This window comes from Leucoraja erinacea, chromosome 5 (genome assembly GCF_028641065.1).
Source record: "Leucoraja erinacea ecotype New England chromosome 5, Leri_hhj_1, whole genome shotgun sequence".
Taxonomy (NCBI): domain Eukaryota; kingdom Metazoa; phylum Chordata; class Chondrichthyes; order Rajiformes; family Rajidae; genus Leucoraja; species Leucoraja erinaceus.
The window spans coordinates 9,537,904-9,559,375 of record NC_073381.1 but is presented as its reverse complement, the minus strand read 5'-3'; the positions used below and the strand labels follow the sequence as shown (position 1 = coordinate 9,559,375).

The 21,472-nt window shown below is 43.2% G+C and overlaps 2 protein-coding genes across 9 annotated transcripts in view; both read left to right on the top strand.

The window, feature by feature from the left end:
• Positions 1-1,238: 1,238 nt before the first annotated feature.
• The window catches only part of sdhaf4 (succinate dehydrogenase complex assembly factor 4), a 139,505-nt gene continuing 119,271 nt past the window's right edge, over positions 1,239-21,472 (top strand). Inside the window, exon 1 of the mRNA XM_055635034.1 lies at positions 1,239-1,243. The gene's annotated coding sequence lies outside the window, so the exon portion shown is untranslated. The remainder of the gene's footprint in view (positions 1,244-21,472) is intronic.
• fam135a (family with sequence similarity 135 member A) overlaps positions 5,184-21,472 on the top strand; it is a 117,264-nt gene continuing 100,975 nt past the window's right edge. For all 8 annotated transcript variants that reach the window (XM_055635031.1, XM_055635030.1, XM_055635028.1 and 5 more), the window contains exon 1: positions 5,184-6,928. The gene's annotated coding sequence lies outside the window, so the exon portion shown is untranslated. The remainder of the gene's footprint in view (positions 6,929-21,472) is intronic.

Here is a 21,472-nt window from a genome sequence, read left to right as displayed (position 1 = left end):
CAGGCCATTCCTTCCCGCCTGCTGGCTGAGCCAGACGGGGACCTAAATCCCTGGAAAGTTGAGTGGGACATTTGCCAAAGTGGGGGATCTCAAACCATGGCTCATGTGGCTCCTTAGTTGAGCTAGCTCAGCTCGGGAAGGTTTGTCCGAGTGGTACGCCTGATCTGGAGCATTTCCCGCAAACCAAAGTCCCTCATCTCAGCCATCTTTGTGTCCCGTGGGTGCCTTCTGGTGGGCCCTGCAGACTGACGAGTTTTCGAGCGGACCCACACAAGCCTTTGGGCGGGTTCCCGGTCTTGTTTACCGACGAGCCTTCAGGCGAGATCCCGCCGATTGCCGAGACTTCAGGCGAGTTCCTGCCACTTCCTCAAAGATTTGGGACTAGAATGTAACAGATCATGTGAGGAGATAAAAGGGAAGCAGATGCATCTTATCAGTTTTTTTAATAACATGCTATTCTCACACATATGCATGGGGACACACTATTAGTGATACTTGAAAATATATTTGAGGGTCCACAAAGCACTTTAGTGCTAAATTGTGCAGATCCGAAATCTCTACAGAGTATCCACTCCTTGACTCATCCTTATTTTACTTTGAACCTTCTATGATGAATTAATCATCACAAAATGATTAAAGATGAATTTCTAAATGAGTATCAGCCAATTTCTTACTGTGAAATGCAATTTACCAGCCAGAAAATAACTTCAAGGAAGCAGCTGAACTTTCAAACCGTCCACTTCTGTGAAAATAATGATGTCTGTACATGGATCAAGTTCGGCCATGTAGTTTTGAACACTGCTTTCCATCACTTTTGCACACTTAGTGCAATTTTGTTTATTCATTAATATAGACAGTGGGAGTCCAAGGCTGCACGTCATGGAATAAAAGAATAATCAGTTTCTATGTGGTCTACATTTTATACCAAAATTAATTTGCTGCGTTTCCATTACAACATTTTGCGTTGGTTACACAAGAACTTTCCACTCAGACTAGGGCTTCCGCAACTCAGTATCTCAGATTTCCACACCTTCATGATGCATTGCAATGTCTATGGATCCGATTCCAGGTGAACAATGAAGTTGCCCGAGAGAAACTTTATGCTTGAGGCCCATCGCGTCTTATGTGGCTCTCAACGCAATCCCAACAAACTCATTCCCCCATTTTTTTCTTGTATACTATTCTCTTTAGCAGGTCCATTAGCTCCTCTATGATTTCCCTATCAACCAACGGTACATGGGGAATTTACAGTAGCTAGTTGCTCACACAAGCAAACTCCACATAGACAGTAGCACCAAGAGAGTCACTGGAGTTATGCACAAGAAGCACCACCCTGCTGCATCACAGTTGTAGCTCAGGGCCCCATTAGTCAGGCTCAGGTAAAATTGAAGACGAATGAAAAAGAAAAAGATATTTTAATTCTTCACAATGGCTATATTTTTAAAACATTATAGATAGACACAAAATGCTGGAATAACTCAGTGGGTGAGGCAGCATCTATGGAGAGAAGGAATGGGTAACCCGAAACGTCACCCATTCCTTCTCTCCATAGATGCTGCCTCACCTGCTGAGTTACAAAATGCTGGAGTATCTCTTCTTGAGAGCAAATACGTGGAAAGTAACTAGCCTGGAGTTCCTGAAGTGTCATCTGAAACCGCGCAGACCAGCTGGCAGGAGTATCCGCAGATATCGCTAACACTCGCTAGTCCAATCTGAGGTTCTCACCTGTTTTAAGAAGTTCGTCCCGGTGCCAAAGAAAAACAAGGTAACATGCCTTAATGACTAGTATCCAGTAGCTCAGACATCCATCATCATGAAGTGCTGTGATTTGCAGACATATCAACTGTAATTAATTATTCAGGATAGGCAGCAAAGCATTCTCCACAATAATTCTCAACACCAGTGCCCTGCAAGGCTGCATATTCAGCTCCTTACTTTATTCCATATCTATATTACTAAAAGTCTCTTTTGGCTCACTGTGGTGTGATTTCCGAGAGAACGCCGCCACCTACGGCTGTCATTTTTGGCCACCTCGCTCAGAGCCCCCCTCCGCCTTCCGCGACCGGAGGATTTTTCCTATCGATGAAAAATCAGATATTAATGTTTAAAAAAAATCCCCATTCTCTCTGCTGCCCCTGCTGGTGGCAGGGGGGCGGGACTATAAAACCCGGAAGTGTAGTCCCTCACTCAGTCTCTGCCAGACCCAGGAAGCGAGAGGGTCACGGCTCTCTTAGCTGCAAATAACACTGAACGCACGTCTACTCCAGGGTGAGTCCCCTCGATGCGGCTGTAAGGTGGCTGCTGCCCAATTGTTTGCCTCGCCTTTTTAACAAGTTTGTGTTCACAAAATGAATTTTGGTTGTCGGGTGGCTGCTGACCAATTGTTTGCCTCGCCTTTTTAACGAGTTTGCTGCTGCCCAATTGTTTACCTCGCCTTTTTAACAAATTAGTGTTCACAAGATGAATTTTGGTTGTCGGGTGACTGCTGCCCAATTGTTTGCCTCGCCTTTTTAACAAATTTGTGTTCACAAAATGAATTTTGGTTGTCGGGTGGCTGCTGCCCAATTGTTTGCCTTGGCTTGGCTTTTAAAATCGTTGCAACAGTTGGCTGCCAGCCCATGAATCCATTCGGTCCACAATGTCTATATTAGCCCTCTGGAAACCAGTACCTTCGGCCCGCAACACCCATACTAGCGTAACAGAAAGCCCCCCCCCACTGGTGAGCAATATTGGAATTGGTGGAGAGGTGAAATATTGTGTGGGTGACCAGCCCTCCCGTGTGATGCTGGGACCCAACGGGTCCCACTTAGTCTAGTACTTACTAGACACTCGGTGAGAGCCTCCCTCTTAAATATAGCCAATGAACTGGCCTCACAGCTCGCAGGAGTTCCAGAATTCACCACTTTCTCGGTTTTAAAGGATTTCCCCCTTATCTGCTCTCCCCTGTCCTGGACTTCATCCTTCTTCCTGCATCTAGCCTGTTTAAGAATTTTGTAAGTTTCTATAAGATCCCCTCCAATCTTCTAACTGTGAGTATAGCCAACCTCCAGCTCTTCATAAGACAGTCCTGACATCCCAGTCAGTCTGGATCCGTCTACAAACAATGTCCGAAGGAGATACCAAACTTGGCAGCACTCCAGTTTCTCACCAGACCCTGTACAACTGCAGTACCTCCCTGCTCCTATACAAATCAGCAAACTTACTAGAACTCGGTGAGAGCCTGCGACAGTCATCAACTTCAGAAACCACTGTCTCTCCCTTGCTCTCTCTTCCCATAGTCTGTAACAATGTTGCTCTCTTCCAAATGGAGATGGTCACTCATTCAAAAGTTCAAGTTACAAACAATAGGTGTAAAAGCTTGGTAGCATCACACAACCTGTCCTGAACAACAGCAAAATCAAACCACATAGTGGAGCTTATATGCCCAAGTCCAAGAAAAATGCATAAAAATTCAAGTTCCTAGGTGTAAAACCATCACCAATTTGTGCTGGTCAAACCACATAGAAGCTTATGTCCAGGAAAGCACACCAACACTTCTAAATCCTCGGAGGCCATAACAAATTTGGCTCATTTCCACTGACTCGTATCAATTTCTATAGATACATCATAGAAAGCATTTTATCGAGATGTACCACAGTTCTGCCAAAGACAGCAAATAATTACAGTGAGTTGTGAGCTCAGCCTAGTCCATAGGGAAAACCAGCCTCCCCTCCCCACTTCACACTGCCTTGGAAAGAGGCCAGCATAATCAAGAAACACTCACATTCTGGTCATTCTCCCCTCATCCATTGGACAGAAGATACAAAAGCTTGGAAGCACATACCACCAGATTCAAGAAAAGCTTATTTCCTGCTATTATCAGACTCTTGAAGTAATCTCTTATATGCTAATGTTGAATTCCTTATTTCCTAATCTACCTCGTTTCAGCCTGTGGTGTCAGGGGATGATATCGGATTCACCAGTGACCACAATGACACACGCAGTAGGGTGAACTCACAATATATATGTTTTATTTACAGTAAGAAAGTCCAGGAGGACATAGGGGTGCTGTCCCTCACCTTCCGGGCACAAAGGAAACGGCATGACAATCTCAGTTTTCTCCATGCAGTTCATCCTTGCCTCACCAGGCTTATCCTGGTGACTGAGCTTTGGGGCTAGGAGGCAGCAGTCTCTGGCTTGTCCTAGTGGCTCAGTCTGTGCCCATGTGTGGGTGCAGTCCCTCATTGTCCATTGACAGGTAGAGGTACTGGCGTCTCAGGCTCACTACAGCCACTAGCTGCCTACAGGCACTAGCTGCCTAAGGCTTCTTCCCAGCAGTCCAGTTGACCACACAGTGGCGCTGATGGTCTTGGGTTTGTCTGCGTTTGGGGAACACAGCTTGCTGTCTCTTCTCTTCTCTTCTCTTCTCTTCTCTTCTCTTCTCTCTGCCAAGGTTCAGGTGGCCAAATCAGCTAATTGGACCCATTGTTACCAATGAAGGCCTCTCCTGGTCTGGCAGCCAATGATAGGGATTAGAGCAGCATCAAAGGGAGGGGCTGCTATCACATGCCCTCACATTTCTTTAACCTGTACTTTCTCCATAGGTGTATCACTATATTCTGCATTCTGTTTCTTTTTCAATCTTGCACTATCTTGATGTATTGATGCCATGTATATTTTGCCTGGATAGCACGCAAAGCAAAGTTTTTCACTGTATCTTAATACACATGACAATAATAAAGCAATACCAATTACATAGCACAAGAGAGAAAAGAATACCATTGAAACCTGCCTATTTCCGTCTGAAGAAGGGTTTCGGCCCGAAACGTTGCCTATTTCCTTCGCTCCATAGATGCTGCTGCACCCGCTGAGTTTCTCCAGCTTTTTTGTGTAACCATTGTTTGCAATGTGGCTGCTTGCAGTGTAGCTGTTTTCAATAACATCGGTTCATTTGTGTCGTCTGTGAAAAAAAAAGATTACTTTCAGCGAATGAGCAGTTCTGGGACTGGCCGTGTGAGGGCGGGGGGAGGAGGGGGGGGGGGGGAGGGGCGGGGGGGATTAAAATGCGGTTTTTTCCTGCCTGTCCTGGATATATTTTCTTGGGGTGTTAGCTAATGCTGAAGAATTGTTCCGACGGCCTTTCTGTGAATTTCTTCTTTTTTTTTTTTTTTTTTTGTAAATCGCTGGACAATTTCAGCACTGGAGTAAAATAAGCAAAATTAGCTTCTAATGCCGTCAACGCCGACAACGGGGACGGATTTCATGTACGAGACAGCTAAAGGAAAGCCGTTTATTTTACATATAAACGTGCTTTTTAGGATTACCTTAATACAAATTTTACGTTGCGAAAAGGTGACTTAGGCCCCATACGAACTGGCAGTGTTTTTCCTGCCGATATGGGGTTTAAATTCATCGCAACCACAACGTTCCAATTGATCGCGTTCCACAAAATCTCACTCGCAAGATGATTTAAATGGCCATTAATTTACAGGAATTAAACACTAAATTCCTTCCATTTGGCCTATAAATTCATGACAATGAGATTAAAAAATCATGTTATATTGTGAATTCTTGTGTGAATGTTATTTGGACACTTAGGCTATTTAAAAATGTTAATCTTTTCTTAAGAAATGGATAGATGTTTGGATCTAGTAATTGAATTTTGTAATTAGCTACAATTGGGTAACTAACTAATTATATGCTTTAATTTCAGGTCATCCAAGTAAGATTGTTTCATATTTGTTTGAGAATGCTGCAATCTATAATAACTGAAAATTTCTTTTGACTGTCCTCGATCACAGCTTTTGTGTTAAGTCAATGGAAAAGCAATAGGGAACAAGATGCTCATTTCCGAGTATGAAAATGGCCATAGCTATTTTAATACTGAAGATATGAAAGTGAATTAGGTGTCAAATTAAACTTCTTTTTGTGCTTTATCTGATGGAATAAATTAGACTTGATTTTTTCAATCTCAAAATTTTGTAACATTGCTGTTAAGTCAATGGAAAAGCAATAGGGAACAAGATGCTAATTCCCGAGTATGAGATGACCATAACTTTTTAATACTGATGATATAAAAGTGAATTAGGTATCAAATTAAAGGCATTTTTATGCTTTGTCTGATGGGATAAATTACAGGCTTGATTTTTTAAATCTCAAAATGTTGTAACATTCCTACTTATGGTTTTCATACACCTCTACCGCCCTCCAAAAGATTCCAGCGCTCCATGAATGCATTGAAAGCTGAAAAAAACACATCTTAATACGTAATTTCTGATGGATTTTCGGAACAGCCGACAAGGACGAGTCCGTGGACCGGAGAGGGTCCAGACGAATGAAGCACCGCTTGCGTTGTCCTTCGAAGTCGGAGAGCGCCGCTCACCTCCGCGCGCAAGCCTCGCCCGCCGCCGCCGCCGCCGCGCACGCGCAGTGAGCCTGGGGGGGAGCGCAACACTCCGCCTGCAGCTCAGTGACAGTTGGGATTATTTCTTCTCTCTCTCTCTCTCTCACACCGCGTCTCCTCTGTTAAAAAAAAACCCAAAACTAGTTGATGCTGAAGTGCCGACCGAAACAGGCGATCGACCTGAGCGGAGGTGACGAGGCTGGCCCCGATGTTGCTTGAATCCACACCCCCTGCTCACCTCCACGCCGAGGCCTAGGCGGCGGCGGCGGCTCCTGCTCGGTGGCGGCGGCGGAAGCGCGGCTCGCTGGCTGCGGCTGCGGCTGCCCAGCGAAGGTGGCGGTTATATTTTGAACTCGCCTGACGTTCCCCCTCTCACACAGCCAGTTACAAGGGGCGGGGGGGAGGGGGAGAACGGAACGGAACTGGAACTGGCGCGGCTAGAACTGTGGCCCCGGAGCCCGCGGGCGACCTGGCACCGCCGACCTACCCCGGGCATCACCTCCCTGCCCCCGCTATTTATTTTGGACGGGCATTTGGAATTTAGAGGTAAATGTCGGTGGTAACATGGCTGTCAGCGCCCATTTGTTGTCCAGGCATTGCAGCCAGCCTTGTTGGTGTTGGTTCTCTTGTATGTATGTGCATGTACATGTGTTTCTATCGCCTTGTTGTTTTCCCTTTGATGGTTAAGAAGAGAAGTGCGGATTCTGACATTAAGGAACATTAGGAAGTATGGGTTTCAGTAACGTGAGGGTTAGTAAACAGAAGAGACGCGCTTAAGGCAGGCGAACCAGGCAGGTGATGATAAACATTTTATCGGGCTAATTTTCATATATTAGAATACGGTTTCGGAAAGGGCCATGGGTGCAGACTCCAGTCACTTTGCATAGTTGGAAGCTAAACTTTACGAGGCTACGGGGAAGGGCAGGAGAATCCGGCCAATTAAATAGTTTTCAAAGGGCCAACATAACATCAGTTGGGCGAATAACCACCGATGGAGATCAGCATAGTTCTCTCCACAGTACTATTTTTCTCCCTGGTTATATATATTTATTTTTCTGTTGGATGTATCGCTGCACTGCACTGCACATTGACCTAGTCAAGTTCCTATTTTTGATGATGCTTGATTTTAAACTTGCGTCCTTGTTTTAAAATCATATCTTTCACGATGCCTGAACTTCGATTGTTTGAATTTGTTAATCATTTCTGCATGTCATTGTCTTATGGAACAAAGATACCTTTTGTGCACAAGTCCAGCAGCACAGTAGATGAGATGGTAGGGAAGGCATAGGGGATACTCGCATTCATTCCCTGGGCTGTGCAATATAATAACAGGTGGGATAAATTATGACAACATGACAGACGGAGTGTTGTGTTTATTTCTGGATGCCATCTCTAGAAATAATGTGATTCTACGGGACTGGGTAGGAGGGCAGGGGAAGTGAGGATGGCAGTTTGGATAAAGTGGTTTTGTTTTCTTTGAGACAGGGAAGGCTCGGTGGAGACCCACTTGAGATTTACAAAAATTATGGGGGCCTTAAACTGGGATGATAGTGAAACACGTTTCTCCTTCATGGATGTGTTGGTAATCTAAGGACACAAGACATAATCTGAGGACACAAAATGCTGGAGGGACTCAGTGGGTCAGGCATGATTGGGGAGGAATTTGGGGAAAATTTGAATAACAATTGTTTTTCACTCATTATGTGGTTGCTCTGGAATGCACTGCCTGAGGATCAGTATAATAGGTGCTTGATGGCCAGCATGGACATGGTAGGCCAAAGAACCTCTTTCCATGCTAACTCAATGACCATCGATGACCATACCTTAAAGTACTGAGATTTGCCGTTTTGAATTTCCTTCCCTTGACAGACAAGGAGGAATTTCTTTAGCCAAAACGTGATTAATCTATGGAATTAATTGCCACAGGAGTCTGTGGAGGCTAGGCGTTGGGTATTTTTAAAGCGGAGATTGTTAGGTTCTTGATTGGTAAGGACATCAAAGGGTGATGGGGCAGGAAGGCAGGAGAATAGAGTTGAGAGGGAAAAATAGATAGGCCATGATCGAAAGGTGGAGTGAACTCGATGGGCTGAATGGCCTAATTCTACTTGTATGTCCAAAGGACAACAGTGCCTTTCGATTTCGATGCTTCTTAAAGCCTAAATGTGGTTACTGGTTTTGTTATTTTATCCTAATATCACCATTGGAAGCACGGTGTCAGGTTTGTGTTTAATAGTACTCCTGTGACTTGGACTGGTTTGCTGAGTTAAAGGCAGTACATGAACACCATTAATGTCACAATTAATAATTTATTTCAGGAGAGGAGGAATCAATTTATTAAAGTTTACTTTATTTTGAATTATTAAAGCTACATTGTAATAGTCATTTTATATTGTACTATCAAGCTCTTGTACTGAAATCCTGTAAGCTAAACCTTTTTTGTGAAGAAGCAGTTACATTTAAATATTCCTGTTCTCACTCTGAAACACCAGGGCCTGCATTCCAACGATTACTTTGATACACTAGGCCCCTGGTTCCTGCTCTTGTTGTGACACACTGGCCCCTTCGTTCCCCTACTCATGGGGGTGCACTGGATTATTTATTATTCCACCACATACAATCGAAAAAAAGGTGAAATTAATGTGCTAGGATTTTAATAGGAATGACATCTAGTAGTCAGGATGTTAGTTTGCATTATCAATTAGTGTGCTGGCACATGTTGATATAGTATGCTGAGGGGAAACTGATGAGAGATATGTTAATCTTCATCTCATCTGTCCACAAGACCATTTTCCAGAACTGTGGTAGCTCTTTTAAGTACTTCTTGGCAAACTGTAACCTGGCCATCCTATTTTTGCGGCAAACCAGTGGTTTGCATCTTGCAGTGTAGCTTCTGTATTTATTTTCATGAACTCTTCTGCGGGCAGTGTTCAATTACAAATCCACACCTGACTCCTGAAAATTGTTTCTGATCTGTCGGACAGGTGTTTGGGGATTTTTCTTTATTATAGAGAGAATTCTTCTGTCATCAGCAGTGGCGGTCTTCTTTGGCCTGCCAGTCTCTTTGCAATTAGTAAGCTCATCAGTGCTCTCTTTCTTCTTAACCATTGTTCCAAACCGTTGATTTTGGTAAGCCTAAGGCTTGGCTGATGTCTCCAACAGTTTTATTCTTGTTTCTCATAATGGCTTCTTTGACTTTCATGGGCACAACTTTGATCCTCACGTTGATAAACAGCAATATAAGTTTCCAAAGGTGATGGATAGACTAGGTGATGAGAGCACCCGTATACCTGCATCAAAGAGGCAATTAAACACACCTGAGCAATTACAAACACCTGTGACGCCATGTGTCCCAAACATTATGGTGTCCTGAAATGGGGGGGACTATGTATAAACACAGTTGTAATTTCTACATGGTGAAACCAAAATGTCTAAAAATGGCCTTTAATAAAATCTGCCAATGTGCACTTTAACCACATGTGATTTTCTATTACAAATCTCAAATTGTGGAGTACCGAGGCAAATAAATAAATGATGTGTCTTTGTCCCAAACATTATGGAGAGCACTGTAGCAAGTAAGAGTTTCATTGTTCCGGATCATATGTGCTGAATATGACAAATAAACACTCTTGATCTCTTGCTCCTGCGAGAGGTTGGCGAGAAGAGCATTGGATTAGGTAATGAAAGTGTGAATCAGAGTTCCAGCATCTGATGAGTTGAAAAACAGTTGAAATCAGGCAAGCCACAAAATCCTGGTTCAACTCAGCAGGACAGGCAGCATCTCTGGAGAGAGTGAATGGGTGACGTTTCGTGGTTGAGACCCTTCTTCAGAGACGTCACCCATTCCTTCTCTCCAGAGATGCTGTCCCGCTGAGTTGCTCCAGCATTTTGTGTCTACCTTCGAGTTGAACCAGCATCTGCAGTTCTTTCCTGCACATTAAATCGAGCAATGTTGTAGAGATGGTGTGGAAGAGGAGAGGATGTGCAGTCTGGAACTTGCCTCGTGGTCAGTTTATGGCAATAGCCATTCAAGTAACAGAATTAGTGGCATGGGAATAATGTATGCCATGGGAACTGAATACAATGATTGTGATCTTCTCATTATGTAATCAGATAAATGTAAATATGTGGAACTGCAAATGCTGCTGAATTTTTAAAAAAGACATAGCGCTGGCATACATCAGGCAGTATCTCTGGAGAATATATGTGGGTGACATTTAGAGACGTGACTCTTCCTCAAACTTGATCCATCTACGGCAGCAGGGTGCCAGACAGAAGAAGAGGTCAACAGAATGACTGGGTCGGAACACAGAACCCTGTGTAGAAAGAAATATTTGCTCAGCCTGTGTCAGATATTGAGCAAACTCTTTGAAGATGGTAGTAAAATCAGAAGTGGTGTTGAGTGTGATCTGGGCTGTGGTTAGCATGCAAGTGAAATTCCTGGTGTGCTTATTGATGGTGACGAGGGATAACATGACAATGAGAATGGGAGGATGGAATAAGACTTGTTTGAAGGCACCAGGGATAATAGCAAGGCATGGGAAGTGCTGGAGATTCCCTGCCTTAAACTAGATGAATGAAAATGGAAGCAGGCTTTATACATTGGAGATTATAATCAAAAATGTATGCCCAGACAATTTGCCTTACCGTTTGCAGAGCATCTGAAATGAAGGAAGTTACCAACTAACTTAATATATCCTGTACTTTCTTTCTTTGCAAATTACTGCAGCAAGAAATGCACTTGTATATGGAGAAATGAGCGCACTGGTAACTAAATTCGTGCTTGCAGCCAGGGAGAAACAAAACTTTTAAAAATAATTAATATCCATAGTTTTAACGTTCTATCAGGACAGAACAAAGACAATATCTTGTTCAGATCATGCCTTGGTTTAATTCCCTAATCCAATGCACAGCCACACACCAGCCCATCGACAAGATTCAAAGATATGGCATAGATTATTTGCCATTGAAAATTTCAAAAAAAAGACCAGAACATGCACAGTAAAATGCTCAGTAGATCAGACAATAATAGAGAAACGGTAGAAATTTCAGTCTGAAGACCTGTCATCAGAATGGATCGAATACAACCTGCTTATGGTATCAGCACTGCAACTTTAATTTTTGTTTCCGCAGATTTGATCCAATGGTTAAAAAACCAAGTCTTTATGATTATGATTGGGGTTCGGTTAGGTAAGGGGGAGGTGCAGCGAGACCGGTCACTGAAGGTTGCCTTACAGGTACAGTAGGCAGTGAAGAAAGCTAATGGAATGTTGGCCTTCATAACAAGAGGATTTCAGAAGTAAAGAGGTTCTTCTGCAGTTGTATAGGGCTCTGGTGAGATCACACCTGGAGTAATGTGTACAGTTTTGGTCTCTTAATTTGAGGAAGGACATCCTTGTGATTGAGGCAGTGCAGCGTAGGTTCACGAGATTGATCCCTGGGATGGCGGGACTGTCATATGAGGAAAGATTGAAAAGACTAGGCTTGTATTCACTGGAGTTTAGGATGAGGGGGGATCTTATAGAAACATATGAAATTATAAAAGGACTGGACAAGCTAGATGCAGGAAAAATGTTCCCAATGTTGGGCTAGTCCAGAACCAGGGGCCACAGTCTTAGAATAAAGGGGAGGTCATTTAAGACTGAGGTGAGAAAAAACTTTTTCACCCAGAGAGTTGTGAATTTATTGGAATTCCCTGCCACAGAGGGCAGTGAAGGCCAAGTCACTGGATGGATTTAAGAGAGAGTTAGATAGAGGCTAGTGCAGTCAAGGGATATGGGGAGAAGGCAGGCACGGGTTATTGATAGGGTACGATCAGCCATGATCACAATGAATGGCGGTGCTGGCTCGAAGGGCCGATTGGCCTCCTCCTGCATCTATTTTCTATGTTTCTATGATTTTACTCTATGCTCTTTTCTCATCCCTCTTAAGAAGCAAATGGTAGTCTTTCTGTTAAGTAGCTCCTCTGTGATTATACTACAACCATTTTTTTAAAGTTGAAAGCTGCAGTGGAAAGAAGATGAATATGTCAAAGTCAGAAAATACTAAAAATGCCCACCGGGTCAAGCGGCTTCTTTAGCGAGAGGAGAGTTGACACTGGGGTTATGGGAGATATGGAAGAGAGAGAGAGGGTGTACTAATGTTGTCGAACGGTCATGCGGGTGAAATGTAATCTCTATTTCTCATTACACACCAACTGGGTACTTCAACCTTTTCCATTTTTATTTCAAATTTCCACAATCTACATTTTTGGGGGCTTTTTATTGAGTGTTTATTTCGAGGAGCAGCTGATAAATACCTCCATAAATGCTTTTAAAATGTCTACTTAACTTTTTCCCATTTCAGTTGGTAGCACTCTTACCTAACATAGAAACATAGAAAATAGGTGCAGGAGTAGGCCATTCGGCCCTTCGAGCCTGCACCGCCATTCAATATGATCATGGCTGATCATCCAACTCAGTATCCTGTACCTGCCTTCTCTCCATACCCCCTGATCCCTTTAGCCACAAGGGCCACATCTAACTCCCTCTTAAATATAGCCAATGAACTGGCCTCAAGTACCTTCTGCGGGAGAGAATTCCAGAGATTCACCACTGTGTGAAAAAAGTTTTCTTCATCTCGGTCCTAAAAGATTTCCCCTATATCCTTAAACTGTGACCCCTTGTTCTGGACTTCCCCGACATCGGGAACAATCTTCCTGCATCTAGCCTGTCCAACCCCTTAAGAATTTTGTAAGTTTCTATAAGATCCCCCCTCAATCTTCTAAATTCTAGCGAGTACAAACCGAGTCTATGCAGTCTATCTTCATATGAAAGTCCTGACATCTCAGGAATCAGTCTGGTGAACCTTCTCTGTACTCCCTCTATGGCAAGAAGCTAGTATCTAGTATCAAGAAGCTAGAGGAGCTAGTATGTTCTAGTATCTTTGCTCTTTACCTGTGAGGTAGAAAGGTGCAGCTCCACTTCAGAGACGGGAGCAAATAAAAGCAGAACAATTAATTAGTATAGAAGTTACTGAGGTGTCATCTGTCAGAAAAGATGTTAAACTGTTTCCAGATGAGTCCTGAGTGGGTGTAAGAGATCCCATGATACCATTTCAATAGAGCAATGGAATTAGCTATCCCTGAGTCAACATCTCTGAAAAACAAATTATTAGTTCATTACGTTGCTGCTTTGGGAATGTCCTGCATGTCAATTGGCTGCTGCATTTCATATATCGCAAAGTGACTATACTTCAAATGAAGCAGCCGTAATTGAATTTACGAACACCAACTTTTGTTTAAGAAAATGCAATTCTGCCTCTGATTGCAAAGGTGTGTTTTTAAGTTGCATTCATTACAGAAATTAGAATCACCATACTTGAGCTTGAGTGTGATTCTGAATTTAAGCACGCAACTTTGATTGTAATTGTAGCAATTCAAATATTTGTCCGCATTATATTTTACTAGACTAAGTGGGACCCGTTGGGTCCCAGTCACACGGGAGGCCTGGTCCCCCAACGCAACCCATTCCCCAACGCAATATTCCATCACTCACCAGTTCCCCCAACGCAATATTTCACCATTCGGGGAGCACCGAGCGTTGTGGGGCCGGAGAGGGGGGAGAGGTGTGTGGGTGGGAAGAGTGGGGGAGGGGTGAGGGGGGTTGTGGGGGCGGGGGGGGGGGGGGGGAGTGGGGGAGGGGGTGGGGGGCGGGGCAGCGAGCGTTGTGGAACCGAAGAGGCGAGTGGGAATGTGGGCAGGGGGTGGCAGAGGGCTCGGAGAAAAGATGGGGCAGAGGGGAGGTATCATGGGGGAGGTGGGCAGGAGCCAGCGAGGGGGCACCAGAGGGGAAGGGGCTGTAGCTGACGGTGAGCTGAGGACTCACGTCGGGCGCTTGGCGCTGGACGTTCTCCTCTGCCTGGTTCAGAGCCTCCGTTTTCCATCTGGCGACATCTCTGACTCTGGGCCGGGCTGGGTTGGGCCGGGCCAGGCCGTGAAGTGTTTTATTTGTGTTCGTTGTCATTCATGAAGCAAATATAAGATCAGCATTCTATAATGTTTTATTTTTCAAATATATATTTCTATATGGACACTTTCAGTTAGATGCTCAATTTCAGCTAATATAACCAAATAACAATTACAGCACGGAAACAGGCCATCTCGACCCTTCTAGTCCGTGCCGAACACGTATTCTCCCCTAGTCCCATATACCTGCGCTCAGACCATAACCCTCCATTCCTTTCCCGTCCATATAACTCCAATTTATTTTTAAATGATAAAAACGAACCTGCCTCCACCACCTTCACTGGAAGCTCATTCCACACAGCCACCACTCTCTGAGTAAAGAAGTTCCCCCTCATGTTACCCCTAAACTTCAGTCCCTTAATTTTCAAGTCATGTCCCCTTGTTTGAATCTTCCCTACTCTCAGTGGGAAAAGCTTATCCACGTCAACTCTGTCTATCCCTCTCATCATTTTAAAGACCTCTATCAAGTCCCCCCCCTTAACCTTCTGCGCTCCAAAGAATAAAGCCCTAACTTGTTCAACCATTCTCTGTAACTTAGTTGCTGAAACCCAGGCAACATTCTAGTAAATCTCCTCTGTACTCTCTCTATTTTGTTGACATCCTTCCTATAATTAGGCGACCAAAATTGTACACCATACTCCAGAATTGTCCTCACCAATGCCTTGTACAATTTTAACATTACATCCCAACTTCTATACTCAATGCTCTGATTTATAAAGGCCAGCACACCAAAAGCTTTCTTTACCACTCAATCTACATGAGATTCCACTTTCAGGGAACTGTGCACAGTTATTCCCAGATCCTTCTGTTCACCTGCATTCTTCAATTCCCTACCATTTACCATGTACGTCCTATTTTGATTTGTCCTGCCAAGATGTAGCACCTCACACTTATCAGCATTAAACTCCATCTGCCATCTTTCAGCCCACTCTTCCAACTGGCATAAATCTCTCTGTAGACTTTGAAAATCTACTTCATTATCCACAACCCCACCTATCTTAGTTATCATCTGCATACTTACTAATCCAATTTACCACACCATCATCCAGATCATTGATGTACATGACAAACAACAGTGGACCCAACACAGATCCCTGTGGCACCCCACTAGTCACTGGCCTCCAACCTGACAAACAACCATCCACCATTACTCTCTGGCATCTCCCATTCAACCACTGTTGAATCCATCTTGCTACTCCACCATTAATACCCAACCATTGAACCTTCTTAACCAACCTTCCATGAGGAACCTTGTCAAAGGCCTTACTGAAGTCCATATATACAACATCCACTGCTTTACCCTCATCAATTTCCCGAGTAACCTCTTCAAAAAATTCAAGAAGATTAGTCAAACATGACCTTCCAGGCACAAATCCACGTTGACTGTTCCTAATCAGACCCCGTTTATCCAGATGCTTATATATATTATCTCTAAGTATCCTTTCCATTAATTTGCTTACCACTGACGTCAAACTAACAGGTCTATAATTGCTAGTTTTACTCTTAGACCCCTTTTTAAACAATGGAACAACATGTGCAGTACGCCAATCCTCCGGTACTATTCCCGTTTCTAATGACATTTGAAATATTTCTGTCATAGCCCCTGCTATTTCTACACTAACTTCCCTCAATGTCCTAGGGAATATCCTGTCCGGACCTGGAGACTTATCCACTTTTATATTCCTCAAAAGTGTCAGTACTTCCTCTTCTTTGAATCTCATAGTTTCCATAGCTACTCTGCTTGTTTCCCTTACCTCACATAATTCAATATCCTTCTCCTAGGTGAATACCGAAGAAAATAAATTGTTCAATATCTCCCCCACCTCTTTTGGCTCTGCAGATAGCTGTCCACTCTGACTCTCTAATGGACCAATTTTATCCCTCGTTATCCTTTTGCTATTAATATAGCTGGATTTACTTTCACCTTACTTGCCAAAGCAACCTCATATCTTCTTTTAGCTTTTTACATTCTTTATACTCCTCAAGCACCTCGTTTACTCCATGCTGCCTATAATTATTGTAGATCTCTCTTTTACCGAACCAAGTGTCCATTTCCCTTGAAAACCATGGCTCTTTCCAATTTTTACTATTTCCTTTCAACCGAACAGGGCCATAAAGATTCTGCACTCTTAAAATTTCACCTTTAAATGTACTCCATTTCTCTTCCACATCTTTCCCATAAAACAAACTGTCCCAATTTACTCCTTTTAAATCCTTTCGCATCTCCTCAAAGTTAGCCTTTCTCCAATCAAAAATCTCAACCCTAGGTCCAGTTCTGACCCTCTCCATAATTATATTGAAACTAATGGTATTGTGATCACTGGTCCCGAACTGTTCCCCAACGCATACCTCTGCCACCTGACCCGTCTCATTTCCTAACAGGAGGTCCAGCACCGCCCCTTCTCTAGAAGGTACCTCTATGTATTGCTGCAAAAAACTATCCTGCACACATTTTACAAACTCCAACCCATCCAGCCCATTTACAGAATGTGTTTCCCAGTCTATGTGTGGAAAATTGAAATCTCCCACAATCACTACCTTGTGCTTACTACTAATATCTGCAATCTCCTTACATATTTGCTCTTCCAATTCTCGCTCCCCATTTGGCGGTCTATAATACACCCCTATAAGTGTTGCTACCCCTTTCCCATTTCTCAGTTCCACCCAAATAGCCTCCCTAGATGAGCCCTCTAATCTATCCTGCCAAAGCACTGCTGTAACATCTTCCCTGATAAGCAATGCAACACCTCCACCTCATGTCCCTCCAATTCTATCACACCTGAAGCAACGCAGTCCTGGAATATTTAGTTTCCAATCACAGCCCTCCTGCAACCATGTTTCACTGATCGCCACAACATCATACTTCCAGGTGTCAATCCAGGCTCTAAGTTCATCCACCTTTCTTACAATGCTCCTAGCAATAAAATATACACATTTATGAAACCCACCCTCTCTTATTCTCTGTTTATTGTATTTTTCTTCTCTCTCCCCTAATGAGGCAGTTTTGGTCTCCTAATTTGAGGAAGGACATCCTTGTGATTGAGGCAGTGCAGCGTAGGTAGGTTCACGAGATTGATCCCTGGGATGGCGGAACTGTCATATGAGGAAAGATTGAAAAGACTAGGCTTGTATTCACTGGAGTTTAGAAGGATGAGGGAGGATCTTATAGAAACATATAAAATTATAAAAGGACTGGACAAGCTCGATGCAGGAAAAATGTTCCCAATGTTGGGCGAGTCCAGAACCAGGGGCCACAGTCTTAGAATAAAGAGGAGGCCATTTAAGACTGAGGTGAGAATAAACTTTTTCACCCAGAGAGTTGTGAATTTGTGGAATTCACAGAGGGCAATGGAAGCCAAATCACTGGATGGATTTAAGAGAGAGTTAGATAGAGCTCTAGGGGCTGGTGGAATCAAGGGATATGGGGAGAAGGCAGGCACGGGTTATTGATTGGGGACGATCAGCCATGATCACAATGAATGGTGTTGCTGGCTCGAAGGGCTGAATGGCCTCCTGCACCTATTTTCTATGTTTCTAAATATTTATGAAATATTATATGCTGGTTGATACTAATTTTAATCTTCTTAAAATACCAGAACAGATTTTGTGCTTGCTAAGATTCTTGATGATTCAGCAAGGACTTTAGCAACCAGAATATCCTTTCTGGAATTTTAAGCAGATTAGAATTAGTGTAAAGCTACCTTTTTTATTAGGAGTACTTTAAATTTATTTTTATTTTCTGTTCTTAATTCACATGTGAAAATTCATGGTAATATTGCAATAGTTTCCACATGAGCAATTTAACATAAAATTTGCATTAATCATCAACTATTTAGTATTCAACAAACTAGACAAAACATATATACTTAAAACTGTAAAATAAATATTAAAATAAATTCATTTTTCTTACTAACCTCCCTTCCAGAATTGCCCAATTGGCTAAGTGGAAATTCCAGTTCAACACCAGGATCGCAGAGGTGGATTCCTAATGTAATGCTGGGAAATCTCAGCACACTTAGCCTCCACTTTTGGCATTGTATGGAGTTAAGTGATATATTGCAATATATGTCACTGAGCTCATTCTGGATTTACTTTGGGGCCATATTCAATTGATATATATTTTATGTGTGAACAGCTGAGTGACAGTGTTCATCGCCAAAACCATCAGTCAACTTACCTGCAGCAACATAACTGGCTTGTAAACATAGTACTCAATATAATCACATAATAAACAAATAATTTAATTAATACATAACCAAATATAGTGCAAAACAACTAAGTCTGAAGTCTCAAATGCCATTAAGTCAGTTTGTAGTTCGAAGTTTAGTTGGAGATCATAGTGTTCAATAGCCTAATAGTTGTTTGGAAGAAACTGTTCTGTAACGTGTGATTGGTAAAAGATCTTTCTGCAAGCATGCTATGCTTCATCTTCCATTCATTAGATTTTTATAAAACACTATAATGTGTACCTTATTTAACATCAGACTTTCCTTTCCTATTACTTCTTCATTGAATTGTACTGACTCCAATTCTCTCCGTTTTTAAATCTTTGTCCTTGTACCTAAACCCTTCTATTGCCTTCTCTTGGTCATGATAACCCTTGAAGATAACCCACTGTATCTCCTCCTGAATTCTGTTCCTTTGATTTGAGATTTCTTGTAGCCACTCATTTAAGTTCCAAATTGGATTATATGGCAGTACTTTTCCTATACCTTGCCATTTATCTTTCCATTTTATGTCTTATTTTACGCCCACATTTATTTTTTTTGCTGAACCTCTGATCACCATCAACTTTGATTTGTCTTTGGGAAGATTCATTATGTGACACAAAAATTTACAATTTGTATTTTTAAATTTGTCTCTGTTTCATTTTCACTTCTGCAAATGTCACCTCATTTTTTGACTCCTGGAATCGGTAATCCAAGATGAAACCTGGAGATGACAATCACACTATGGCTGTGTCAATGAGTAATGGATTTATTGAAATATAAGTGAGCAACATTCCCTTTTCAAGGGAGATAAAATATCCAAGAAATGGACTTTCTGTGAAATATTATTTGTGAATGGTAGATCTTTCTTTTGAGGAGAGTAAACACTTTGCACATTAATGACATGAATTAATCAAATACAGTATTTGACCTCAGCCCCCCCCCCCCCCCCCCCCCCCCCCCCCCCCCCCCCTGCCTTCTTACTACTCTGGGGCTCTTCCCCACAGAGTAGCACAAGCAAATCTCCCTTTTTAGGATATTGATCCCCTATCAATTCGGGTGCAACCCGTGCCTCGTGTACAGGATACTGCCCCAGAAAAAGATCTTGATCCAAAAAACCACCAGTTGATGAACCATGTATTCACTGGTCTATCCTCCCATTCCATCCTCATTAACACATGGCACTGGGAGTAATCCAGACATTACCACCCTTGTCGTCCTGCTTTTAAATCTCTTTCTTAACTCCTTTCTTAACTCTTTCTTAATTGACTTCACAGGATTTCATCCCTTTTCCTATGCAAAAGATGTTGTAAGTACAGGTACTAATGATCTCTGAATGCTCACCCTCCCATTTGAGTATGTTCTGCAGCTACTTTGAGATATCGTAGACACTGGCACCAGGAAGACAACTCGCCATCCTGCAGTCTCATTTGTGACCACAGAATCTCTTATCCATCCTCTTAACTATTGAGTCGTGTAACGCTATAGCCCTGTCTAATTTCACCTTGCCCCACTGTGCCTTCGAGCCAGACATAATGCCAGAGACGCAGTTGCTGCTACTTCCTGCACAGTCATCCCAACTTCCTCTTAGATATAACAACAATATTTTTTCTAGGGTAGGGGAGTTAAAGCTAGAGGACATAGGTTAAAGGTGAGAGGGAAAAGATTTAAATAGAACATGACGGGCAATTTCTCCACAAAGAGGGTGGTGTGCTTATGGAATGAGCTGCCAGAGGAAGTGTTAGAGGTAGGTACAATTACAACACTTAAAAGGCTCTTGGATGGTGTGAGCATGGGAAGGTTTGTAGGGATATTGACCTGCAGCAGACAAGTAGGACTAGCTCGCTTAACCAACTTAGTCAGCATGGACAACTTGGTCTGAAGCTCTGTGGCTTTGTGCTGTATTGCTCTATGACTCGGTTTAGAGAGAGGGATAGTGATATTCTGAAGCATATTTGCATTAAGATAAAGGAGGTGTTAGCTGTTTTGGAGTGCAAAAGGTGGAAAAATCTCCAAGAAACTATGGAATATATTTCAGTGCTGTGGGAGTCAAGGCAGGAGTCAATGGAGCCTCAGTGGAAATTTTGACACCTTTGTTAGAAACAGATAACTGTAGGATAAGAAAGGTAGACAAAAATGCTGGAGAAACTCAGCGGATGAGGCAGCATCTATGGAGCGAAGGAAATAGGCAACGTTTCGGGTCGAGACCCTTCTTCAGACTGATGTGAGAGTGGGGGGGGGGGGCGGGAAGAAGAAAGGAAGAGGTGGAGACAGTGGGCTGAGGGAGAGCTGAGAAGGAGAGGAGAAAGTAGAGACTACCTGAAATTAGAGAAGTCATTGTTCATACCGCTGGGGTGCAAACTGCCCAGGCGAAATATGAGGTGCTGCTCCTCCAACATACGGTGGTCCGCACTCTGGCCATGGAGGAGGCCCATGACAGAAAGGTCAGATTCGGAATGGGAGGGGGTGTTGAAGTGCTGAGCCGCCGGGAGATCAGGTTGGTTATTGCGAACCGAGCGGAGGTGTTGGGCGAAACGATCGCCAAGCCTACGATGTAGAGCAGCTGACATCTGGAGCAGCGGATGCAATAGATGTGGTTGGAGGAGGTGCAGGTGAACCTCTGCTACACCTGGAAAGATTGCTTGGGTCCTTGAATGGAGTCAAGGGGGGAGGTAAAGCGACAAGTGTAGCATTTCCTGTTGTTTCAAAGGAAAGTGCCCAGAGATGGGGTGGTTCGGGTGGGAAGGGACGAATTGAACAAGGAGTTAAGGAGGGAGCGTCCCCTGCAGAAAGCAGACAAGGGAGGAGATGGGAAGATGTGGCAAGTGGTGGGATTACGTTGGAGGTGGTGAAAATGTTGGAGGATTATTTGTTGTATGT